Source organism: Paramormyrops kingsleyae, chromosome 21, assembly GCF_048594095.1.
Source record: "Paramormyrops kingsleyae isolate MSU_618 chromosome 21, PKINGS_0.4, whole genome shotgun sequence".
NCBI classification, from domain to species: Eukaryota; Metazoa; Chordata; class Actinopteri; order Osteoglossiformes; family Mormyridae; genus Paramormyrops; species Paramormyrops kingsleyae.
This window is the reverse complement of record NC_132817.1, coordinates 860,579-886,384: the sequence shown is the minus strand read 5'-3', so window position 1 is coordinate 886,384 and position 25,806 is coordinate 860,579. Positions and strand designations below refer to the sequence as shown.

Here is a 25,806-nt window from a genome sequence, read left to right as displayed (position 1 = left end):
TATCAGGAGTCGGTGCAAAGATATAAGCTACACGTTTCTCACAAGTTCAAGTTCTCACAAGTTCTCAGAGCCTGGCATTCAGAGCGGCCTTCGCTGTATGACGTCAGAGAGCGTCTCCGGCGTTGGGTAGCGTCGCGTTCAGGGCGGCGGGAGCGACGGCTGGCGTCTTTGACGCTCGCGGTGTGAACGTAGCATTAGTCAGCCCAAGGCAGGAGAGGAAAAAAAAGAGACGAGTAATCTGACATGACACACGTTGCCGCAGTGATTGACAGCACGTAGCATCTGACCAATCAGCGGTCAAATGCGCCGACAGGCAGTTCCATGCAGGTAGAGAGATGGCCTCCAAATGGCAATACGAATCGGGAGCAAGAGAAAGAAAAAGTCCAAACAAGAGGAGGATCGTGCTTCACTTGAATGTTGTTGAAATAAAAAAGAAACATTTTGTGGCACAAACACCCCAGCTGCTACCCTGCTAATCATGAGACAGAAGAGAGGATAATTCTGTCTAGATGTTGACCGGAGATTAACCCTCCGGGGACGACGCGTATCTTTCTCGTGTATATCTCGCTGAAATCTTCATGTAGAATCATGAAAAAAAACGCTGGCTAAATCCGTAATCTGTCTTCTTGTCGGAAGTATTTAAAGTTTTTAAAATTAGGTTAAATCGGCAAAAAAAGTAAACCATGTCATCGTGATGGTTTTACCTGCATCAGGGGCGTATAGTACTGCCCAGACGTGAAGATCGCTATTCGCATTTTAAATAGAATTGAAATCGAATTCGCATGGTAATCTAATGAACAACGCAACGGTGAAACGCGATCCAGATACATCCGCATCAGCGCCATGAAAGGGGGGGTGTAGCCAGGTGTAAATGGTTCATGCTTACACATAAGAGCTCCTAAATATCCAATATTCAATCTTAATAATCTGCTTGTATGATGGATTTCTTGTCATAACAGGGTCAATGCTGAAAAACCTAAATGGCGGTTCGTGATACAGTCATTTTGTAATGGGGGGGGGGGGGGGCCCTCAAGATAAAATTCTGCTTAGGGCCCCAATTTGGCCAGGGGCAGCCCTGCACATACAGTTCTTGCATCGCTAGTAAACTAGATTAAGATAAGGCTTTTTCTTACTTTCAATTCTGTATATGGATATTATAGCGCAGGGGGTTAAAGTTTCACTAAATTATTTTACTCTGTCATAGGGGAAAAAAAACCTGGCAAACTTTGAAATTTTAATTATTATTCCTTTCATTGTGTAATATATGCTTAAACATCAGTTTAAAGTTTACCTCCACTGCTTTTGAATGAGAGTTGTATGTGTTCTCCAACACTATCATAATCATTTTCAGCCTTGATGTTTAAATCATTTGAAGACGTTAGTGAGAAATTTATAGACTCCTTTTTTTGTTTTATAAATACCCCAATATTTATTACAACAAAATTGCATTGCTATATTTACAAAATCACATTGCTAGGACAGTACGCTATGTGTGTGTTGTCCAAGTATATTAAACAAAATCCTAGTATAATAAACAAAATACTTTTTAAACTTCTTGTCATTCCATCCTGATCTTTTTGTTGTATCTGACCAGATTTTTTTTTTTTTTTTTTTTTTACTTTGCTCATCTTTGTCTTCTGAGTTCGCAACTGCTTTGAAGGTGGTCATTATACTGTGTTTCAGAAGTAGGCTATTTGCATAACTAATCCACAAAAAGTGTAAAAAAAAGTCCCACCCCAAAGTACCGAAGTCCCAAAGAAGTACCCCAGCTGGTTTAGCACTTTTGGTACTGGTACTTGACCAGAAGTCAATGGAAAAGCCAAAGTACCAAAAGTACCGTACCAAAATTACCATACTTCGTGCAGTGGAAAAGCGCCCTTAGTTATCACCCTGCCTATTATAATATATTGTAATATAAGACCCATTATAGGAAAGTACTTTCATTGTTTAAACTATTTCAGAGATAGCCCACGACCACCCCCAAGCCATTTGGCTCATTCTTACATTCGTCCATTTCATATATGAATGAATAAAACGATAGCTGTGTTGTTAAACACAGATATCAAATTATTGTAATAATCCCATGTTAATCACAAAATTGCAATTTACAAATGCTTAATTTCAACTGTTACTCCAAGAAACTAATGGCAACTCAAACTGAGGATTAAGATGTGCTGTTCGTAATTTGCAATAGAACTTCTGTAAACTTATCAAAAAGTGCAAATATCTGGTGATGTGCAACATTATGTACTATGTACCAATGTTATTATTATTATTGCCTCCATCCCACTCTCCACAGACCCACTCCAGTTCGCTTATCGCCCCAATCGATCGACCCTACTCCTCCCTCTACATCAACGGGGCTGCTGTGGAGCCAGGACTTAAAGGGACTGCAGAGGTTGATTCGGGCAGCAGAGCGCTGCACCAGATCTGCTCTACCGTCTCTGCAGGACATATACACCAGGAGATGCCGGAGCAGAGCTATCAGGATCATGAAAGACTCGTCTCACCCCAGTAACGGTCTCTTCGAGCTGCTAAAATCCGGCAAACGCTTTAGGAGTATTATGACAAAAACAGAGAAACTCAGGAGGAGCTTCTATCCTCATGCCATAAGACTTCTCAATCAGGACATGACACCACTACCTCTCAAATATCATACAGCGGATACGTAAACTGCATGGACAGTCCACTTATCAAGGCAACTTCAATGCGCACTGCACTTTGCACAACAATCATCTCATGCATCACCACTTGCCACTTTTTTGTATATGTTGTATATTTTGTTAATTTCATTCTTATTTGTCTGCACTTTTATATTTATATTGTCTGCACTTTTTTTTTTACTCTGTTTCCTCTTTCTCTTTTTGCACAGTCTTTGGATCGGTCAGGGTTCATTTCATTACATGTTGTACTTGTTATAACTATGTATGTGACAAATGAAGAATCTTGAATCTTGAATAAAAATTTTGAATTAATTAATACAGATCACACAATGTGCAAACCTCCAGGTTGCGATATCGTGTTTGGTATCAAATTAACGGAAAAATTATTTTAAATATGAACTTGATCATGGACTCTAAAGTTGCTTCAGTATAAGGTGGTAAATCCATTGAGCTGTTATACACACCCCTAAACCAGGACTCCGTTTGGATGTCTCAGGCCATTGGTTCGAGTGCCGAATTCCCAATGATCAATATTCATGGACCTTAGCCTTTAAAAGCACCACATCTCGGATTCCTCTGGAGGTGGAACCGAACTGAAAGACTGAAAATACCTGTGTGAAGAAAAGCAGCACAGAAGGGGGGAGGAAAAGCCACAAACCTACTAAAAGCTGCAAGACAAAACATCGAAGACGTACCACGCAGAGGGCCACTCCAAACTCCCCCCCCCCCATTCCATCTCTCAATCATCTCATCACTTCCACAACAAACTTCCAGAGACTCTGTCTACAACCACGTAAACTCCCATATATGGCTATCAATTTGCCGCCACATGTCTAGTTCACAATTTACAATTAAAGTTCAACATAAATTATAACAAACGTTACATTAAAGAAACAGTTCATGTCTTTGCTGGTCACTTAGCACTGCAAAATTGTTTCCGGTATGATTTTCTTTTGTATGAAGCATCAGGATTTTGTCTGTATATACTCCAACAATAATCAGCCATCATATTTACATTCCAACGTCCTTGGTATCTTCACTCCATTTCACTAATATCTTGGTGAAATCTCTCACCTTGCTCCTCACTATAGTCACCCAAATTTTCAGGAAAGTAATCAAGGTGCAAGTCTAGGAAATGCATCTTGACACTCATTCTACATCAAAGGTCTTGAAAACGACATATCATATCCTTGATGTGAACCTCATAGTCAGATGACTAATTGTTTCCGAGAAATCCATCAATAATTTTACGGAATTCTTCCCAGGCTTGCCTCTCCACTGTCACCATTTTGGCTGCAAATACACTGTCCTTCAGCAACCTTCTTATCTGTGGTCCGCCTTCCGGCACCGAGTGACAGTACTGGAAAGCGGACCACAGTTCTGCATACAAAGGTCAGCGTCAGTGGATCTACAGTAGCATACCTGCAACTTTACATAACTGCAAGCTGCCTGCAAATCTTGTTGCCTAGTTTGTACGAAAAATTAGTGTATGATAAGTTACTTGTGATTTTATATGACTGCTACCTAAATGACATTATTAGGTATACAATGCATTGTATACGGGAAAAAAAGTTAAGTCAAAATCACAGAAAAACCAGACGTGCTGGAGCAAAACTAAATTTTGTTTATGAAAGGGTGTTTGAAAAATGTAATTTGATATTATTCACCAAATAATATTTAACCTGTCCCGTTCATCTGTTTTATAATTTTGTGTCAAGCGTTTAGGATCAAGGGCTTACTGTGCAGAACAGTATTAACCTTTAAGGGTACCCATTCAAATTAAGTTACTGACTTCCCACATTCCACCCTGCTCATTGATTTTTTTTTTTCTTGTTTTGTTCTGTTATTTTGTGTTTGTTTTATGTTAAGTGTAATGTCTGCCATTTATTAGTTGCAGTGTTTGAAATAAATGCATGCCTTGTATATATTTTATATCTCCGAGTGAATGCTCATAATTAAGTCACTTCACTGGTGTGAAATCGCTACTAAACTTCTGAAGTCCCAAGCTTTTCCTAAAGTACTCTCTCTACGGCCGTGAACACAGTTTTGCTATATAACTACTACATACCTGATGTTCGCGGGATAAATGCTCTACCCTAAGACATTATATTGTAATTAATGAATTTCATTCATATCTGGGAACTAAATCTTCCAGTAACTGACTAATTGGGACTTCCCCAATAATATTTATTGTAGAAACAAACCACTAATAATGATTAATTAACTAATAATTAATTTCCTTAAATATTGGCAAAACAAATTATTATGTTTAACGTTTTTATTGTTTCAATTAGCAAAAATATACAAACAGTGCATATTCAAGTTCACAAGTAATTAAATGTACGATTTAGTTGTACTATAATGCAAAATATAATCTACATAAAAAAAGAAAACAATATAAACAACAGAGGCCATCAAACAGGAAAAATAATTTTACATGGATATCCCAAGATGCATTTTAATTAAAAGAAGAGAAAAAAAAACATTCAATTGTGCACTTAATAAATAATCATTTTGCTTACAGGGGTTTGGTATCTGCATGTTGGTATCTATACACTTAATCAAAGCCTCGGCTATCCATCAAATCTGTCGCTTTTTGCCTTTTGGCATAATCTATAAATGGACCCTATATATCTTGAAATATTTTTACTCTACCTCCCAAGATTTATGTAATTTTTTCTAGAGGCATACATAGTAACATTTGTTTTATCCATTGCTGGATATCCATCTCAATGCAATCACTTTTTTACCATTTAACAGCCTGAGGTCTATGAATAACTTCTGATTCCGATTCTATCTATGGTTACCTGAGTGTAGACCCATTAGGAACAACCTTGGGTCCAGAGGTATTGAATGTGAGACAATTTTTATATAACGGTATATTTTATATCTTCCCAGAATTTTTTAATTTTCCTACATTGCCAAACAAACCACCAGTCAAACCATGTTCCCCTTTCTTCTTTGCATTTATTACAAGTATTTGGTATATTTGAGTTGTATCGGTTTAGTCTAACTGGCGTCACTTATGTCTGCATTAACCAGTTACACTGCAATAACCTGAGCCATGCATTAACAGTACAAATTTGCGCTCCATACAGGCCAATCTCCAGTCCTCTTCTGAGACATCAGTGTCCAAAAATCCATTCCAAGCTTTTAACTTGTCTTGTGAACTCCTAATAGAACCAGCCACCAGCATGCAATAAAATTCAGAAATCAAGACCTTTTCTAAACAGCCCTTTGTAACCATCTTTTCGATGAGATTGTATGGGTCTGGCCAGTGTATTCTTTTGAGATACTCTTACAAAATTTCGTAATTGAAGATACCTAAAAAAGTGTCAAGATCAAACTGATTCCTTAATTACTCAAATGACATTATGGACGCAGATTCTGAGAAATATCCTCCTGAGACCCGACCTATTCATTTATGTCCATTGTAGTGGACATTGTATTTTTGCATTTATTTTTTCACTGATGTTGGGAAACGTATTTATTCTTGTTGTGCACTAAAGAGGACATGCTGTGAAATTAAAATAAGAATAAATTTGAAAAAAATCTAAATTATAAGGTCTTATTTCCTCCAAAGACAAATAACCTACAATTGAAGGACAATTTTTTCCTTGGGTCTCAGGAGGATATAGATCTTGGATTTTTTCAAGCCCTTCTGAGGCCCATGACTTAAAGGTTGCATCTATTCTTCCTGGTGCGGAGAGTTGGTTGCGGCAAATCGGGCTGCATTGCAACAAAGAACAAGGGTCCTTTAAATGTGACTTTATATAACAACATATTTTTAACATATGTCTAACAATCATGTTAGTGGTTTGTTTCCATAGTTTTACTGATCTATCAGAGTACAAATATAAGGGTAAAGGGTGCCTCAAACCACAAGATTCCATAGCTACCCAATAAGGGGAAACATTTTGTGTAAAATAAAATATAACTGACCTCAGCTGTGCCGCCCAGTAATACCACATAGGATTTGGACACTGTAGTCCTCCTCTATCATAAGTCAAATACAGTAGTGACAGGCGAGTCCTGGTTTTTCTATTGTTCCATATAAATCTAACAAATAGCTTTCTAAGTTTTGAGTACAAATCCACCGGCGGGCACAAAGGAATGTTTTGAAACATATAAAGTAATTTTGGTAATACATTCATCTTTACAATGTTAATTCTCCCAATTACAGAGATCATGACATCCATCTATCTACTGGATCAGATATTTTCATCATTAAAGGTTCATAATTAGCATTTACAGTACCTTTTAATTTTGGCACAATCTTTATTCCCAAATAAGTAAATTCTTCCACTACGTTAAACTGTACTACATCTAAGGGTGGGTTTTTTCTTTCAATTTTATTAAGTTATGTAATGTAGAGAATTTTACTTTATTAACTGCGTAATCTGAACAGGTTACCAAATGTTCTAATTAGTTGTAGTAAATTTGGGATTGATCTTTCCAATTTCGTAACAAACAAAATTACATCATCAGCATAGAGCAATTTTTTGTGTTCAGTATTTCCATGTTCTATTCCATAAATATTCAGGTGCATTCTTATAGCTATTGCAAGGAGCTCTATTGCAAATAACAACAGATCGAGCAGGCAGCCCTGACGACAACCTCTTTGAATAGAAATTGACTTGGAGATAATTTTATTTGTAATAATTTCTACCGTAGGGTTTTAAATATATTAGATGGACCCATTTTCTAAAGTTATTTCCAAATCCAAATCTTTTAAAAACATTAAAAAGGTATAGCCACTCAACCCTATTGAAGGCATTCTCAGCTTCCAATGACAGGAGTGCCACATCCACTGTATTCCTTGCATTGTGTATAACATTTAATACTCTTCTGACATTGTGGTAACCCTGCCATCCTATTATAAAACCATTTTGGTCTTTATCTATTAATCCTGGTAAGAATTTTTGTAGTTGTTTAGCGAGTATTTTACACAGGATTTTAATATCAGATTTTAAATGTATTGGTCTCGTATTTTCACATCTATTCAGTATGTGAATGGATGTGTTCTTTCAAGTTTATCTGGCTTTGGGAGTAATGTTATTGAGGCACTAGATAGAGAGGATGGGAGACTCCCGTTTTAAATGTCTCTACATTTCCAAAAGGGGCTTTGACAATTTTGACTTAAAACTTTTCCATCCATCCATCGTCCAACCTGCTTATCCTACTGGGTTGCAGGGGGTCCGGAGCCCATCCCGGAAGCAACGGGCACGAGGCAGGGAACAACCTGGGACGGGGGGCCAGCCCATCGCAGGCCACACTCGCTGACTGGGGCATGGTCACACATTTTATTCAATATCATAAACTTAATTCATGGCAAATAAATACATTTCTTATACACTCACCTAAAGGATTATTAGGAACACCTGTTCAATTTCTCATTAATGCAATTATCTAATCAACCAATCACATGGCAGTTGCTTCAATGCATTTAGGGGTGTGGTCCTGGTCAAGACAATCTCCTGAACTGCAAACTGAATGTCAGAATGGGAAAGAATGGTGATTTAAGCAATTTTGAGCGTGGCATGGTTGTTGGTGCCAGACGGGCCAGTCTGAGTATTTCACAATCTGCTCAGTTACTGGGATTTTCACGCACAACCATTTCTAGGGTTTACAAAGAATGGTGTGCAAAGGGAAAAACATCCAGTATGCGGCAGTCCTGTGGGCGAAAATGCCTTGTTGATGCTAGAGGTCAGAGGAGAATGGGCCGACTGATTCAAGCTGATAGAAGAGCAACTTTGACTGAAATAACCACTCGTTACAACCGAGGTATGCAGCAAAGCATTTGTGAAGCCACAACACGCACAACCTCGAGGCGGATGGGCTACAACAGCAGAAGACCCCACCGGGTACCACTCATCTCCACTACAAATAGGAAAAAGAGGCTACAATTTGCACGAGCTCACCAAAATTGGACAGTTGAAGACTGGAAAAATGTTGCCTGGTCTGATGAGTCTCGATTTCTGTTGAGACATTCAAATGGTAGAGTCAGAATTTGGCGTAAACAGAATGAGAACATGGATCCATTCCATCATGCCTTGTTACCACTGTGCACTGGTGGTGGTGGTGTAATGGTGTGGGGGCCCCTTAGTGCCAATTGGGCATCGTTTAAATGCCACGGCCTACCTGAGCATTGTTTCTGACCATGTCCATCCCTTTATGACCACCATGTACCCATCCTCTGATGGCTACTTCCAGCAGGATAATGCACCATGTCACAAAGCTCGAATCATTTCAAATTGGTTTCTTGAACATGACAATGAGTTCACTGTACTACAATGGCCCCCACAGTCACCAGATCTCAACCCAATAGAGCATCTTTGGGATGTGGTGGAACTAGGGGTGCAACGATTATTCAACATTGTCGACAAAAATCGACAAAAATAGCCGCCGACGAATTTCATTGTCGATAATTGTCGCCAGACGTATTTTTAAATGGAGTGAGACGTTTTCCTTCCTTTACACTTGTGCAATACTACCGCTTTCCAATAGACTGCACCAATACACCACACAGGTGAGATTCGCTCTTGCGCAATAGCATTCAGCAACAGGTAGAAGAATGGTGGCCACAAATCAGGCATCGTCGCATATTAAACGCTCTAAAGTCTCAAAGGCTTTTATGTCCGAAAACAAAGACGAGATCTACAAAAGGGTGAATAGCACGGACTACTTCTTGTCTGGCGTATCTAATAATAAATAATAATAATAATAATAATAAATAATTATAACAACAACAACAACAACAACAACAATAGGGCATAATAATAGGCTAGTAGTAGTATATTTTACATTTTCAAAAAAGATCAGAATATAACGTATTTTTGTTTGGAAGTCGGTGGTGTGTCATGAAGTGTCTCATTCGCAAAAAATTTAGCTAATAAAGGTCAGAAAACAGTGTAGAAAACCCATTGCTTAAATAAAGAAGCCAAAACTCTGAATCTCAAGATTCAGGACAGTGGCTCCGATGTCGCAAGTGCTGCGAGAGCTTATGCTCCCTTAAAAATAAATAACAGCAGTTTAAGTCTGTTTTCTTGCTGTTAACAGAGGAATGGCAATGGGAAGCTGCTCTAAATTTCCCGTATTTTGGGTCAAGATCTTGGGATTTTTCAGCCTGCTTTAAAATGAGTTTTTATTTGTAAACATAGCCTATATAAATAGCTGATATGACAAGAAATTACCGTGCATTTTAACCCCTATACCGCAAATGAAGTACGAATTAGCATATACAGGTTAAAATGCATGATAATTTCTTGTCATATCAGCACAAATGCACATAAAATACGTATTTGCACTGTCACAGCAAAAGATTGCTGCACGTATCGCTTATAAAAGGTGAATGCGTATTTGCGTACCAGTTATATGCAGCCCTGATTATAACAAATATTGTATCAGAAATTCGGATCGGTGCCGATCCAGACCTATTTGACGGATCGGGTATCAGCCATGTGTGACCAATCCACATCCTATATTTACTTATTTAATTTTTGGCAATCTCTAAAAAGAAACCTCCCATTTCGTGTTAAATCTATTTGCACAATCAATCGCACGACAGCTCTTTCCCATTTTACATGTGTTGTTTTGCGGCATTGATGTCGAACAATAACCTCATGCTAAATGTAAAAGCTATTAGCTAAATAGGAGCCATTTTATAATTATGCAATTTATAATCCGATTAGTCGACTAATCGTTTTAATAGTCGATGACTAGTCGACCATCAAAATAGTCGTTAGTAATTGCAGCCCTAGGTGGAACGGGAGCTTCGTGCCCTGGATGTGCATCCCACAAATCTCCATCAACTGCAAGATGCTATCCTATCAATATGGGCCAACATTTCTAAAGAATGTTTTCAGCACCTTGTTGAATCAATGCCACGTAGAATTAAGGCAGTTCTGAAGGCGAAAGGGGGTCAAACACCGTATTAGTATGGTGTTCCTAATAATCCTTTAGGTGAGTGTATATTTGTTTTGGCATTAAACTCACCTTAATCTCAGTGTACTTTGTAAATATGTCAGATTTATGTGAAATTTGTAATTTGACATCAAAGTATAGACATTGCAAAATGCAGTTTGGAACAATTGCAGAAACATTATAAAAGTACATAGTAAGCAATGCTGGCAGTTTGTTTTGATCCCAGATATCTGATCACCAAAGTCTTGGCTACATGAAGATGACTAAATGATGTAGTTGCAACATTCAGTTGGATAAATAAGAAAAAGCTAACTCATGTCACTATTTCTGGTCTTCTTTCATTGAACATGTAGGATGCATGAGCCATTCACATCTGGCCACATCCTACCCCCATTTTATGGCGCTGATGGGAATGTGTCTGGATCGCATTTCACCGATGCGTTGTTCATCAAATTACCATGCAAATGTGATTTGAATACACGGTAATGTGGCTATTTAGAATGTGAATAGTGATCTTCAGGTGAGAGCGGTACTACACGCCCCCGATGCAGGTAAAACAAAGAAAGGTGACATGGTTTATTTTTTGCCTATTTAACCTAATTTTAAAAACTTCAATACTTCCGATAATGAACGTTTTGAAAAGAAGACCGATTACGGATGTAGTCAGCATTTTTTCATGTTTCTACAGTAAGATTTCAGTGAGATATGAACTGAAATACACAAAAGAGATATGTGGCATCGCCGATGATGCCGTCGACCCCAGAGGGTTAAACCGGAAGTCCCTACATAAATTATTTGAGCTAATTTTTCATTTTTCAAGAGAAACCAACTAGATATCGCTTGGGCTCACCTCAATACATGGCTCGGGCCCTCCTGGAGAGGGCTTGAACTGTATTCCATTCTGGAATTGCCCATGGTGACAGGTGCTGGGCAGGTGTGGGTCTACTTATAGCCCCCCAGTTCGGTGCCAGAACATTTCAAAGTCGGGGGGCTATGACTGTTGTCTGTATGTATGTGCCAAACACCAACAGAAGGGTGTGATCGGGAGGAATGGCCTGCCCAATCGGAATCAGAGTGATCAGTTATTGGACTTCTGTGCTAACCACAGTTTGTCCATAACAAACACTATGTTCGGACATAAGGATGTTCATAAGTGCACCTGGCACCAGAGCACCCTAGCCCGCAGTTCGATGATTGAATTTGTAATCATATCATCGGATCTGTGTCCGCATGTTTTGGACACTCGGGTAAAAAGAGGAGCTGAGCAATCAACTGATCACCACATGGTGACAAGCTGGATCCGATGGCAGGGGAAGTTGCTGGATAGACAGTGTCTAGCAGAAGCCCCTGTCTGGGAGATCTTTAACTCACACCTCTGGCAGTACTTCTCTTGCATCCTGAGTGAGTCAGGGGACATTGATCCTTGATTTTTGATCATTGATTTTTTATTATTTTTTTTTTTTCCTGTTTGCTGTTTCCTGTGTGCTGTTTCCTGCGTGAGCGAGACTGGTTGCTACCGCGCGAACTTTTAAACTATAACTGTAACTATAACTATAACCCAAATAATACTTAGTTATAATTAAGCAATCAGATAAATCTTGGCAAGCTTAATAGTCTCCTGATAATCTTCCAAATCCACGACGGATTAATCGCCTCCGCCCCCGGAGTTTTTCCCCGCTAAACGTAAGTATATCACTATGGCTCCTGTCGTTTGCTCCGAGTGCAGTATGTTTAGTTATTCTTCTCCCGTCATTAGCGGTACGTTTGTCTGCGATAAGTGTAAGCTAGTTGCCAGGCTGACGGAGAAGATCGCAGACTTAGAGGGACGCATCCGGACGTTACGGGAGATTCAGGAGAGTGAGAGTTTTATTGACGCAGTGTTAGCGGCTCCGGATATGTCCGCTATAGTGAGCCAGTCTCCCCCCGCTCCGGCAGCAGGGCCTTCGCAGCAAGGCGAGTGGGTGACGACCCGGCGGCATAGCCGTAAGTCCAAACAGGACTCACACCGGCACCATTCACCCATTCGCGTTTCCAACAGGTTCTCCCCACTCAGTGAAACACCCACTGAGCCGCCTGTTGAAAGCGCTCTGGTAATCGGCGATTCTATGCTAAGAAACGTGAGAGTAGCGACTCCAGCAGCCGTAGTTAATTGTCTCCCTGGTGCCAGAGCGACCGACATCTTATCAAACTTAAAAGTGCTGGCTAAGAGTAAACGTAAGTATTCGCATATTGTTATCCACGTCGGCACAAATGATGTCCGATTGAGGCAATCGGAGATCACTAAAGCAAATTTCATAGTGGTGTGCAGCCTTGCGAAGAAGATGTCCGCGTCAGTAACATGCTTTGGCCCCATCCCTGCTAGACGTGGCGACGAAATGTACAGCAGATTATCGTCGCTGCATCGCTGGCTGTCGGAATGGTGCCCGATAAATGGTGTGGGTTATATAGACCATTGGCGGACATTCTGGGGTAGGCCTTGGCTTTTGAAGAGGGACGGTATTCACCCCACGTGGGCTGGTGCCGATCTCCTGTCAAAAAGCATAGCTCACAGTCTTAGGGCAGATTGCTGACTAACCAGAGCCAAGCCAAGGCGGCAGGCAAAACGGCTTAACCGACCGCCTGCTAGTTGCTTAGAGTCGTCACCCAGGCTTCATATTATTGAGACTGTGTCTGTTCCCCGCGGTTTTAATCGTGGGGGGTCATTCCATCGTAGTTTGTGTCTTACAAACCTTAGAGAAATTAGACCTATTTCAACTCTGGATAGTAGATGTAATGCAAACCTAAAACTTGGACTCCTGAACATTAGATCGCTGGCTCCTAAGACATTGCTCGTAAATGAAATCATTACTGATTCTAATCTTAGTGCCCTATGTCTTACTGAGACTTGGCTAAAACCGAATGAGTTCATGGCACTAAATGAATCCACTCCAGCTGAATATAGCTATAGGCATAATCCTCGACCCGATCGCAAAGGTGGCGGAGTTGCTGCAATATTTAAGACCGACCTAGGAGTGCGTGAAAATACTGGTTATAGCTTTAGTACATTTGCATTTATTATTCTAAGTCTTGCTAGCACATCTAAGTGTAGTTCTACACCTCCAATCACCATTGCCATTGTGTATAGACCGCCAGGCCCCTATAGCAATTTCCTTAAGGAATTTGCAGATTTCTTAACAAGCTTGGTGGTCACTACCGACAAGGCCTTGATTGTTGGTGATTTTAATATTCATATGGAAAATGAAAGTGATCCAGTAACAAAAGCATTTACTACCATTCTTGACTGTGTCGATGTACATCAGAATGTAACTGGGCCAACTCATGCCTGTAACCACACCCTAGACCTGATTCTTAGTCATGGTGTCCTGGTAGAACACATATCAATTATCCCTCAGAATCCTCTACTTTCAGATCATTACCTTTTAACATTTCAAATACAACATAACTCCCCTAAGGCCCCAGGCCAGAGGTACGATACTAGACGTTCCATAGCCTCATTATCCGCTGCAACTTTTCTGGAACAGCTCCCACAGTCCTTTAACCTAACCTCTGAAGTGTCATGCGTAAATGAACTTGAACAGGTAACCGTGAACATGGTAGAATCATTTCGTACCACTCTTGATCATGTAGCACCACTCAAGAAAATAAAACATAGAGATAAGAAACCTGCCCCCTGGTACTCTAACCGTACATGTGAACTTAAACAAGCTTCACGAAAGCTAGAACGCAAATGGCGGTCAACAAAATTAGAAGTTTTTAGATTTGCCTGGAAAGAGAGCCTGTCTAAGTATAGACATGCACTAATGACTGCTAGGTCTATGTATCTCTCTAAACTAATAGAAAATAACAAAACCAATCCTAAATTCCTATTTGAATCTGCATCTAGGTTAACAAAGAATCGTTCAATGTTAAACTCACAAGTCCCAGAAGCTCTTGGTAGTGATGCCTTTATTGCGTTTTTTAATAATAAAATAACCACGATTAGACATACCATCACGAGCATGCCCACGGTTGCACACAACCACCAATCCTCTGCTAGCGCTAGTGTTATTAGTACTAATGATAACACCTTTGAATGTTTCACTCCTGTAGTGCAGACAGAACTCCTTCAGTTAATTTCCTCTTGCAAACCCACTACTAGCCTTGTTGACCCAATACCCACCAATCTACTTAAGGAAATTGCACCACTGATTAGCACTACATTGTTAAAACTTATCTCTTAGTCTTGGATATGTTCCTAAATCTTTTAAAATGGCTGTTATTAGACCTATCCTAAAGAAACCAAATCTTGAACCTAGTGACTTAGGAAACTATAGACCCATCTCAAATCTTCCCTTCATTTCTAAAATTCTAGAGAAAGTTGTTGCTCATCAGCTGTCTTCCTTTCTCCAAGATAATAATGCTAACGAGCTATATCAGTCTGGTTTCAGACCCAATCATAGCACAGAAACGGCCTTAGTCAAAGTGATAAACTACTTGCTTATGGCTTCCGACCGTGGCTGTATATCGCTATTATTCTTACTGGATATAACTGCAGCATTCGATACTGTAGACCATAATATTCTTTTGGACCGGTTGGAAACATTGATTGGCATTAAAGGGACAGCACTACTGTGGTTTCGTTCGTATTTAACTGATCGTTACCAGTTTGTCCATGTAAACAATGAGTCATCCATAGCCACTAAAGTAAGATATGGTGTCCCACAGGGATCAGTGTTGGGCCCACTACTGTTCAATCTATATATGCTACCGCTTGGTAACATAATTAGAAATTACAGTGTTCATTTTCATTGTTATGCTGATGATACACAATTGTATCTATCTGTCAAACCTAGTGACGCATCCCAGCTCTCTTCTTTAGCCGACTGTCTGCTAGACATCCGTTGTTGGATGGCAAGGAATTTCCTCATGTTAAATACTGAAAAAACTGAGGTTCTTTTAATCGGTCCTAAGGAGGCCCGCAATAAGTTTGTAAACCCCAACCATAGCGGCCTCCCTACTCAAATTAAAACAGTGGTCAGAAATCTTGGTGTCCTGGTAGACTCCGACATCTGCTTCAGTGCTCACATAAATAGCATTACCAGTACGGCATTTTATCATCTACGGAACATAGCCAAGCTTCGGAAGTTGCTGTCCTTTCAAGATGCAGAAAAACTAATACATGCCTTTATAACTTCTAGATTGGACTACTGCAATGCCCTCCTTTCGGGTTGTCCATCTGGATCCCTACATAAACTTCAGTTAGTACAAAATGCAGCTGCCAGAGTTCTCACAAAAACTAAAAAAAAATTATCACATTAGCCCTATCCTGTCTTCCCTGCACTGGCTACCGGTCAAGTTTAGGATTGATTGCAAATTATTGCTATTGACCTACAAAACTCTGAATGGCCTTGCACCACAATATCTCAATGATCTTCTGGTCCCTTACAACCCTTCTCGCCTGCTTCGTTCACAAGGAGCAGGATATCTATTAGTTCCTAAAGTAGACAGGGCTACGGCAGGCTGCAGAGCATTCTCCTACAGAGCTCCGCAGCTGTGGAATGGTCTCCCGGCGGATGTGCGGGATTCAGGCACACTCTCGCTTTTCAAGTCTAGATTAAAAACGCACTTGTATAGCTTAGCGTATAGGAAACCTAGTTCTGGTTCCAGCTAGTCCCTCACTCCCAGTCAGACTAACAGTATGAGGTGATGAGCTGGGTGGGGATCGGTGTCATTGGCTTTGGATAAACTGAGGCGTCAGTGCTGTCACTCTAGCTCTACACTAGAGTGCTGATGTTCAGGGAGTCCCCATGCCTGTGTTCCCGCCTGTCTCTCCCTCTTTCTCATGCTGCTATACCCAGATCTGCCGGAGCCTAGACGAATATTGCACTCGATCAGTTTGCTTGCACTGCCTCTGGTTTCCTCAACTGTGACTAATACACAATTTTTTCTTACTTCCTCCCTCACCCCTTCTGGGGTGTGCTCCCTGGAGCACAATGTCGTTGAAGAATTTATGCCTCTGCTGCCTACAAGACAATTACCTCCACCACCGGCAACTACCCTCCAACCTGCCTGCCCTTGGCTCAACACGATGCCTCGTCATCCTTCCCTGCGGCTGTGCCTCTATTAATCCTGCCATCATGCATCAAGCACCACGTGCCTGCACCGGTCGGCCGCTGCATTGAGACATATATTTCAACCCCTGTATTAGCTTAGTCATTTCATCTTGTTTGTTTGACTCATCTGCCGGCCCCTGGAGGATGGGCTCCCCCTTTGGGTCTGGTTCCTCCCAAGGTTTCTTCCTCTTAGGGAGTTTTTCCTTGCCACCGTTGCCTTTGGCTTACTCAATGGGGGGTCCTTACGAGGCAGAAATGTAAAGCGCATTGAGACAATGTAATGTTGTGATAATGCACTATATAAATAAAATTGAATTGAATTGATCCTGAATGGGCCATGTTCCATGAATCTGTTGCTGAGGCAGCTATGTAGAGTTGTGGCCATTAGGGTGTTTGTGCTTGTCGAACCTGGTGGTGGACACCAGTGTTAAACGGAACTGTCAGGCTGAAGGAGGACTTCCAAGCTTGATTAGCTTGTAGGACTCCTGTAGCAGCTGACAGGTACCGGCAGGCTAAGTGGAATGTGGATTTGGAAGTTGCTGAAGCAAAAACTGTGGGAAGAGTTTGAAAAGATTCTGACAAACCGTCAGACGGCTCAGGAGGGGGAATCAGGGCTTTACTCATGTTGTTTACAGCAAGGATGGAGAACTGTTGACCTCAACTGGGGATATAATCAGGCAGTGGAAAGAATATTTCGAGAACCTCCTGAATCCCACTGATATGCCTTCACTGGAGGAAGTACATCTGGAAGACTCAAAGGGGGACTTATCAATGACTAGGGCTGAGGTCACTGAAGTAGTAGAAGAACTCTTCGATGATGGGGCTGAATATGACAAACTGCATCTGGCCCTGCAAGTGGTCCTTCAACATGGAGGAAAAAGTTTGGTGGTGGGATTGGCACTCCAGCCACCGTAAAAACTTCACACAGCTCCAAAAAAGCAGACAGGACTCTGTGTAGTGCCAGTGTAGCTCTGCTGCAGCCGCTCACAGGAAGGCTGCAGCATGATGAAGAGGATGGCATCCCCAGAAGAGACAAAACTGCCGGAGAGCCAATGGTGCCAGGATCAGGACTGTTGTGGTGCTGAAGCATTGCCAACTAAAAGCACTTAGGTCCTAATCTGAGGCAGCCCATACGGGTTAGCACGTGAAACATCTTATCTGTCCAGCATGATGACCATCTTCCTCTGCCGCCATTTCAGTGGTGGCATTCTCTAAGGTACACAGACCAGGAAGTGGCCAGAATTCTGTAACTGAGTACACCTATCATTGGTCTGGTTGCCCGGATAGCTGCCAATATTTGGGGTTAGCTGTTGCTGTGGTGGATCTACTCCTCCCGATGGTGTCCAATGTCACTTCAACGAGCGTTGAAGTCACTGCTGACTCTAATATGATGTAGGAGACCTTCCGTGACAAGATCCTGAAGGTTGCTGAGGGTTGTGCTGATTTTGCTGGTGTTCCCAGAAAAAGGTATTTCATCTCGCAGGGCACCCTGGATATTATCAAGAGGAGTTGCAGTGCATGGCTTGATGGCAACTTCAGGAACTGAGAAGGATGGCTGCAAGAGATCTGAGGGCAGATAAGGAGGCATTTGGTCGAGGAATCTCTGAGCAAGTGACACACCATCTATGGTCTAACGACCCATGCCCTGCCTACAGAGAAACTGAAGCATTATGCATATTTGAATTTGTTTCTCAGAGAGTCATAGTCAGGCAGGGTGATGGAACAGTCCATATGGATGACATTGCAGTTTTGACCCACTGGGCGGCTACTGAGATTGCTTAGGTGGTGCACCAGCTGAGGGTAGGGAAGGCTGCAGGGATCTGTGGTACCCAGCGTGAATTTCTCCAGGCTGGTGGAAAGGCTGTCCCCCTGCATTGCAAGCAATCTTTGTTTCCATTTAGGAGACAGGCGTCATCCTAACTGACTGGAAAACGGGACTTATTGTCCCTATCTGGAAAGAGAAGGGTGATCACCTCGATCATGGCAACTACACGAGGAGAACACTGCTTTCAGTGCTGGGTAAGGTACTGTCCTGGTCTCTGAATACTGAACCAGCTCTTCACCCTTAAAGGGATACTGGAGGTTTTATGAGTATTTGCCCAACTAGTCTACATGCATTTTGTGGACTTGGAAAAGGCATACGATCATGTCCCTGGGAGGGTGCTTCAGGAGTATAAGGGTTCGTTGTTGTGAGCCATCAGGTCCCTGTAGAAGTGGAGCAAGAGTCAGGTTTGCATTATCAGCAGTAAGTCAGACTTCCCAGTGGGTGTTCGACTCCGCTAGCACTGCCGTTTATAACCTATTCTGTTAAGAGATTTTGTGGACGGAATTTATAAGCATCATCAAGGGGCAGATGATATGGTACTGTTAGTGTCATCAGGTTGTGACCAGCAGCATGCCCTGGGGTGGATTGCAGCTAAATGTGAAGCAGCCTGGATGAGGATTAGCACCTACAAGTCTGAAGCCATGGTTCTCGATCGGAAAAGGGTGGATTTCCTCCTCCAGGTGGGGGAGGGTTTCTGCCTCAAGCAGACAAGTTTAAGTGTCTCGGGTCTTGTTCACAAGTGAGGGAAGAAGCAAGTAAGGGATCGACAGATAGACAGGCAGTAATGCGGACGTCGTACCATTTTGTTGTGGTAAAGAGGGAGCTGAGCTGGAAGGCAAAGCTTTTTATTTACCAGTCAAAATGTGTTCCTACCCTCAATTATGGTCATGAGCTTTGGGTAGTGACCAAAAGAATGAGATCACAGATACAAGTAACAGAAATGAACTTCCTCTTGGATGAGGAGCTCAGACATTTGGGAAGGTCTCAGAGTCCAGCTGCTGCTCCACTGCATCGAAAGGAGCCAGTTGAAGTGGTTCAGGCATCAATGTAGGATGCTTCCTGAAGGTTTCCCTGGAGAAGTGTACTAGAACAAGTCCCCTGGGCAGCCCCAGAGATTATGGGCCCTATTTTGCACAATCAGAAAGCACGACGCAAAGTGGTTTTGATAGTTTCATACCTTTTGATAGTTTCATACCTACCAGCCGAACATCGGGGTGGATGATGCTGTCATCTACCTGCTGCATCGGGCCTTCTCTCACCTGGAGATGACTAGGAGCACTGTGAGAGTCATGTTCTTTGACTTCTCCAGTGCCTTCAATACAATCCAGCCCTCAGTGCTGAGGGGGAAGTTAGAGGGAGCAGGGTTGAACTATCAGTTGTCCGCGTGGATTACGGACTACCTCACCAGGAGACCCCAGTATGTGAGACTCCGGGACGTTGTGTCTGAGGTGGTAGTCTGTAGCACGGGGGCTCCACAAGGAACAGTACTTGCCCCTTTTCTCTTCACCCTATACACTGCGGACTTCCATTACAACACGGACACTTGCCATCTACAGAAGTTTTCAGACGACACCGCCATTGTTGGTCGGGTGTCAGAGGGGAACGAACTAGAATATAGGGGGGTCATCAATGGCTTTGTCAGCTGGTGTGAACGGAACCATCTTCGTATCAATGCCAGCAAGACGAAGGAACTGGTGATTGACTTCAGCAAGAAGTCTTCTCCTACTACACCGGTGAATATCCAGGGTCTGGACATTGAAACGGTGGAGGAGTACAAATACCTGGGTGTTCACCTCAACAACAAACTGGACTGGTCTACAAACACTGAGGCAGTTTACAAAAAGGGTCTAAGTCGTCTTCACCTGCTAAGGCGGCTAAGATCCTTTGGGGTGAACAGGACTCTCTTAAGGACCTTCTATGACACTGTAGTAGCATCTGCTATCTCTTATGCTGTGGTCTGCTGGTGTGGTGGAATTTCAGAGAAGAACAGGGGGAAACTGAACAAACTGGTGAAGAGGGCCAGCTCTGTCCTGGGTTGTCCACTGAAATCCATCGAGCAGGTTGGGGAAGAGAGGATGCTGTCTAAGCTGACATCCATTATGGACAACACCCCCCACCCCTTGCATGAGACTGTATGAGCTCTGTGCAGCTCGTTCAGCAATAGACTTCTACACCCACAGTGTAGGAAGGAGCGCTACCGCAGGTCATTCTTACCAGCAGCTGTCAGACTTTAAAACACAGTTTTAGCATGAGTATTTTCTACTCCTATACTGTCTAACGGACATATCATATGTCTAACTGCTGTTACCGATTTGCAGCTTGAGTGTACATTGTATATTCACCAGGATCATTCACACCCCACCCCACCCCCACACTTGTGTACATATCTCTGTACATTTTGTACATATCTCTGTACATCTTTATTTATTACATCTTTATTTATTTCTAAATCTTTGGTTGTGTGTATAGACAACTGACCTACCTGCTCTTGTTGTTCTACATTACTTTTTGTATAAGAGCTCTGTAACACCTAAATTCGTGGGATAATAAAGGTTTATTCTATTCTATTCTATTCTATTCTATTCTTTTAGAAATGGCCGGTTGCACAGCGGTCGTTACAGAAACAGGTATGCATGTGAAGGGCACTAATGGTTTTTTGTTATTTTACTTCATTTATATACATCATATTATAGAGTACAACTGGCCCTTTCATATAATCATACTGCTTAATGAAACACCGAAAAAATATTAGCTATATATTATATATTTTATATATATAATAAACCATATCATTAAAAAAATTGAGTATTGTATATGTATTGATTAATGGCTATTTGACCAATCGACACACATGGGTATTTAAAGACACGGGGCTGAGCAGTGAGTGTTTGTTACGTCTCCTTACATCATTATGCCTCTTTCAGCACTGAGCATCTGGTGATGCCAGAAAATGAGGATACACCTGCTGATACCTCATTCCGTGGAACATTTTCACTATGTACATGAGCAAGTACATTTACGCAGACAAAAACCAATATGGTATGCCAAAGAAGCACACCATTACTATAGCTTTCTGCCATAGCTCATGCACGTAAGGTGACATGCTGTTCTGATTAGTTTATTGCATGTTACACCCAAAACATACCTTTCAATAATTACAAGAATTAGGACAACCTTTTTGCACCTTGCATTGGCAAAAAGTCTGTTTTTTTCCACTGTCAAAGTACTAAAATGGATTTGGACACACCTATAAATGTTACTTGCAACTTGTTCTTTCCATTAGATCGTCAAAATAGAGCCCCATATCTCTTGATTGGCCTGGGAACACCTTGGTATTCCGCCAGTGGAGCTGAAGGTGGTATCTAGTGAGAGGGAGGTCTGGACATCCCTGCTTGGACTGCTGCCCCTGTGACTCGACCCCAGACAAGGGGCAGATAAGGGAGGGATGGATGGATGGATATTGTAAATCAAGCCAGTACAGAACAAGGCATTACATTTTCAGTCTAAATATGAAAAAAAGCCTGCAACAGTTAAACACTATGGGCCTGGCACTTGAAAAAAGGATTACATTAACAATAATTCTGACTTTTCATTCGTTACATTATACATTTTTCCCCAAACAAAATCATGGATTAAAGAAAAAAAAGGTGTCAAATGATACATCATGAAAAGAGTAATTTCAGCATCTTCTTGTGGCATATTGATTAAGGCAGCATCTACCTGTATGTAGTTTAGGTCAGGTCAGGTTAGGTCAGGTCAGGGAGAATGCATCGGTGCAGCATGTTGCCGCACCCACCACACGGCGGAACTCCTCGGGAACCTGGGTGGCGACCTCCCAGGCAGATGCACGGCCAAGTCCCACGCTCCGGAAATGGCCATCCATCTGCCGCAGGCAGGTGTTACGTGGGCGTCTCGTCGGCCTGGTCCAGCTGCTTCGGTCATCAGCAATGAGGATCCTGCGAGTCAGATCAACCTCAGGGAAACGCACCACATGGCCGTAGTGCCGTAACTGACACTCACTCACAATGCAGGTAATGTGCCTCATTCTAGCAACTGCTCATCTGACACAAAGTCAAACCAGCGGTACCCAAGGACTCTCCGAAGAGACACAGTATTGAAGGGGTCCAGTCTTCACCCATGTCTCACAACCATACAACAAGAGAGGGAGCACCAGGACTCTAAAGACTTGTTATTATTATTATTATTATTAATCTCCATGGGGAAATTGTCTTTTTATGCCTCCCTAAATCTTGGTCTTTATCCAGGGCACCCGCAATCCCAGAGACTCCTCGCTCAGTCTCTCAAGAGTCCCGATCAGAGCCTCCACTGACACTGCTAAGATCACAGCATTGTCTGCAAAATCTTTCTTCACCAGATGCCCCACAGGCACTGGACCCCACGACCCTGCCTAACACCCAGTCCATACAAGCATGTATGTATGAGCAAGAACACATTCCTGGTAAATCCCAGAATCAACTGGGAAGAATGCGGAGGTTGTCCCTTCACTCGCACAGCACTCATAGTACCAGTATACAGGCTGGCCATGATGTCCAGCAACTTTGGGGGGATCCCATGAAGTTTCAGGATGTCCCACAGGGCAACTCGATCAACAGAGTCAAACATTTTATGAAAATCGACAAAGGCTGCAAAGAACCTCTGCTGATATTCACACTTACACTCGATGAGAACCCTCAGTGCAGGGATGTCAGAAGCATTTTGAATATGGGGGGGACACACTGCCATAAAACTAATATTTTATGTTAAATGTGGGGGGGTCCAAACAAATAATTATGAAATGTGAGGGGGATACATCCCCCTCAGATTTAATGGTGGCGACGCCCATGCCTCAGTGCCACGATATGGTCGATGGTAGACCTCTTAGATGTAAAACCAGACTGCTCCGGTCTCTGACAGACGAGCAAGTGACTGCAGATCCTGTTAAGGATGACCCTAGCAAGGACCCTACCTGGCACTGAAAGCAGTGTTATCCCCCTCTAGTTGCCGCAATCCAGGCAATGACCATTCCCTTTCCAGATAGGGACAACAAGTTCCGTTTTCTTGTCAGTTGGGATGACGCCTGACTCCCAAATGGAAATGGAAGGCAGCCTTACCACCAGCCTGGGGAAGTTCACCCCTGGATATCACAGATCCCTGCAGCCTTCACTACCACCAGGTGATTCACCACCTGTGCAATCTCAGTGAGATTGGGTAGTTCACAGCTGATTGGAATATCAGCCTCGAAAACCGTGGACCCAGAGATGTCCAATGTCCTAACTGGAGGGTCAGCTTTAAACTGCTCAAAGTAGCCAGCCCAGTGGGTCACAACTGCAGTGTCATCCATAAGGACCATTCCATCACCTGCCCTGACTGCAAGTCACTGAGAAACAGATTCAAATGTGTGTAATGCTTCGATTCCTCTGTAAGCAGGACGTGGGTCCCTGGACCACAGATAGATGAATCTTTGAGCAGGTGACACACTAACAAACGCCTCTTTATCTGCCCTCAGAGCTGTCCCCCTCAGATCTCGGTACAGACTGGAGTTGCCACCAAGTCCTGAGCTACGACTCCTCTGGATAATATCCAGGATGCCCTGTGAGACGAAACACCTCCTTCGGGTAACACTGGCAACACCAACACAACCCTCAGCAACTTCTGGGTCTTATCATGGAAGGTCTGCCACATCATATTAGAGTAAACAGCCACACCCAAGTCAGCAAGTTCCTCACACAAACTCATCAGAAAAAGCTTGATCTTATGTCTGGCCAAGTCCACCCTTATTCTCCTAGAAGGTGGTAGCCTACTGGATTTAAGCTGAATCTCCAGAGTAGTAACAACAAGTCTGTGGTCAGAATTCACAAACTGGGCACTTTTGTAGACCCTGCAGTTCTGCAGCAGCCTCCAACATCTGCCCACGAGGATGTGATCAATCTCCTTTGGTGCACCACCAGTATTGGAGTACCTAGTCCAACGATATGGCTCAGGGCGTTGGAACCAGGATCCAGCAACCCGCAGTCCCTGACCATTTGCAGGCACCACCGGTAGGAGCAAATCTGCTACAGCAACAGCTACTCCCTGGGTATGGCAGCCATCAGACCGACCAGAGCAAAAGGGGGGATACCCGCCTTCAGAGATCTGGTCACTCACCGATCTACGTACCTCAGAGAGTGTTGCCACCAAAATGTGGAGTTTACAAAGCTCCCCCGACAGTAGAGAAAGGTAATCTTGCCAGAGACACAAGAGATTGTTCAGATGGGCTGACTCAAACTGGGACCCAAGTACCGCCATGCAGCAGGCAACGCCTCAGCACCACACCAGCTCCAATCCCCAACACGCCTGACCCTATTAGCTCTCCGACCAATTCGACTCATCCGGGGATGAGGCTCCCAAAGGCTTTCCCACATCCCCTTCATGGTGTGTGCAGTGTTCCTGTAAGAAGCTGCAGCAGAGCTACTCCCATGGAGAGCAGAAGGGTATCATTCCTGTTTACTTTGAGCTGTCGGGAGTTTTATGGTGGCTGGAGTGCCAATCCCTCCACCAACCCCCAAAATTTTATCCCTGCAAGTTAGAGGACCTCTTGCAGAGCCAGATGCAGTTTAATGTCATACCCAGGAAGTTTAAGTACACTCAGAAACATTTTCAGGCCACCTTCCACTTTTCTGTGCCTCTTTTACCCCTTTGTGTCTTTTTTAAGCAGAAAGGTAAATTCAACAAATTTCAAAACTAAACAAATATTAGCATTCAGTTGATCTGTCCTTGGCTTCCAGGTCTAGCAACTTCTGCAACTTCAAAAACAATAACCATTTGCAGTTACAGACTAGATTTGGTGCTGTTGTAAAACTCACCAACTTGCGCAATTTCTACAAGTATGAATCACCTGGAAATATAAAAGTTAATAAATGTATTTTTGCCTGAATGCTGTGAATTCTTGTAGGTGTGATAATAGGCTCATTCATTTATTGCACATCCCACAAATGACAATTTGCAGAATCTTACCCCACTAATTAGGTGGTTACGTGTATTCCTTTGTGTATTATTTATGTTTAAATATTCACAGATACAACAATAGTAAATACCGAGGTCTGGAGAGGCCATAGACAGTTTAACATTTACATTTAATTTGTATCCAAAAAGACTTAGATTAAAGGGAAGAGGTACAATTTACCAACACTTTGTGGGATTTGAGCCCCCAAGCTCTGGGTCATTAACACAATGCTCTGTTTAGCTATCGATCACGTGGCTATAATGTCACAGCACAAGGCATTGTCGGTTTTGTTTGTTACGGTCACCATTTTTAGAGTAACTC

General features: G+C 42.5%; 1 protein-coding gene across 3 annotated transcripts in view; it reads right to left on the bottom strand.

The window, feature by feature from the left end:
• rasal2 (RAS protein activator like 2) overlaps positions 1-25,806 on the bottom strand; it is an 89,288-nt gene that overhangs the window by 49,427 nt on the left and 14,055 nt on the right. The window contains exon 2 of one of the 3 annotated variants that reach the window (XM_072704513.1): positions 21,751-22,459. The exons of the other annotated variants lie outside the window; for them this stretch is intronic. The gene's annotated coding sequence lies outside the window, so the exon portion shown is untranslated. The remainder of the gene's footprint in view (positions 1-21,750; positions 22,460-25,806) is intronic. 3 annotated transcript variants of the gene reach the window in all.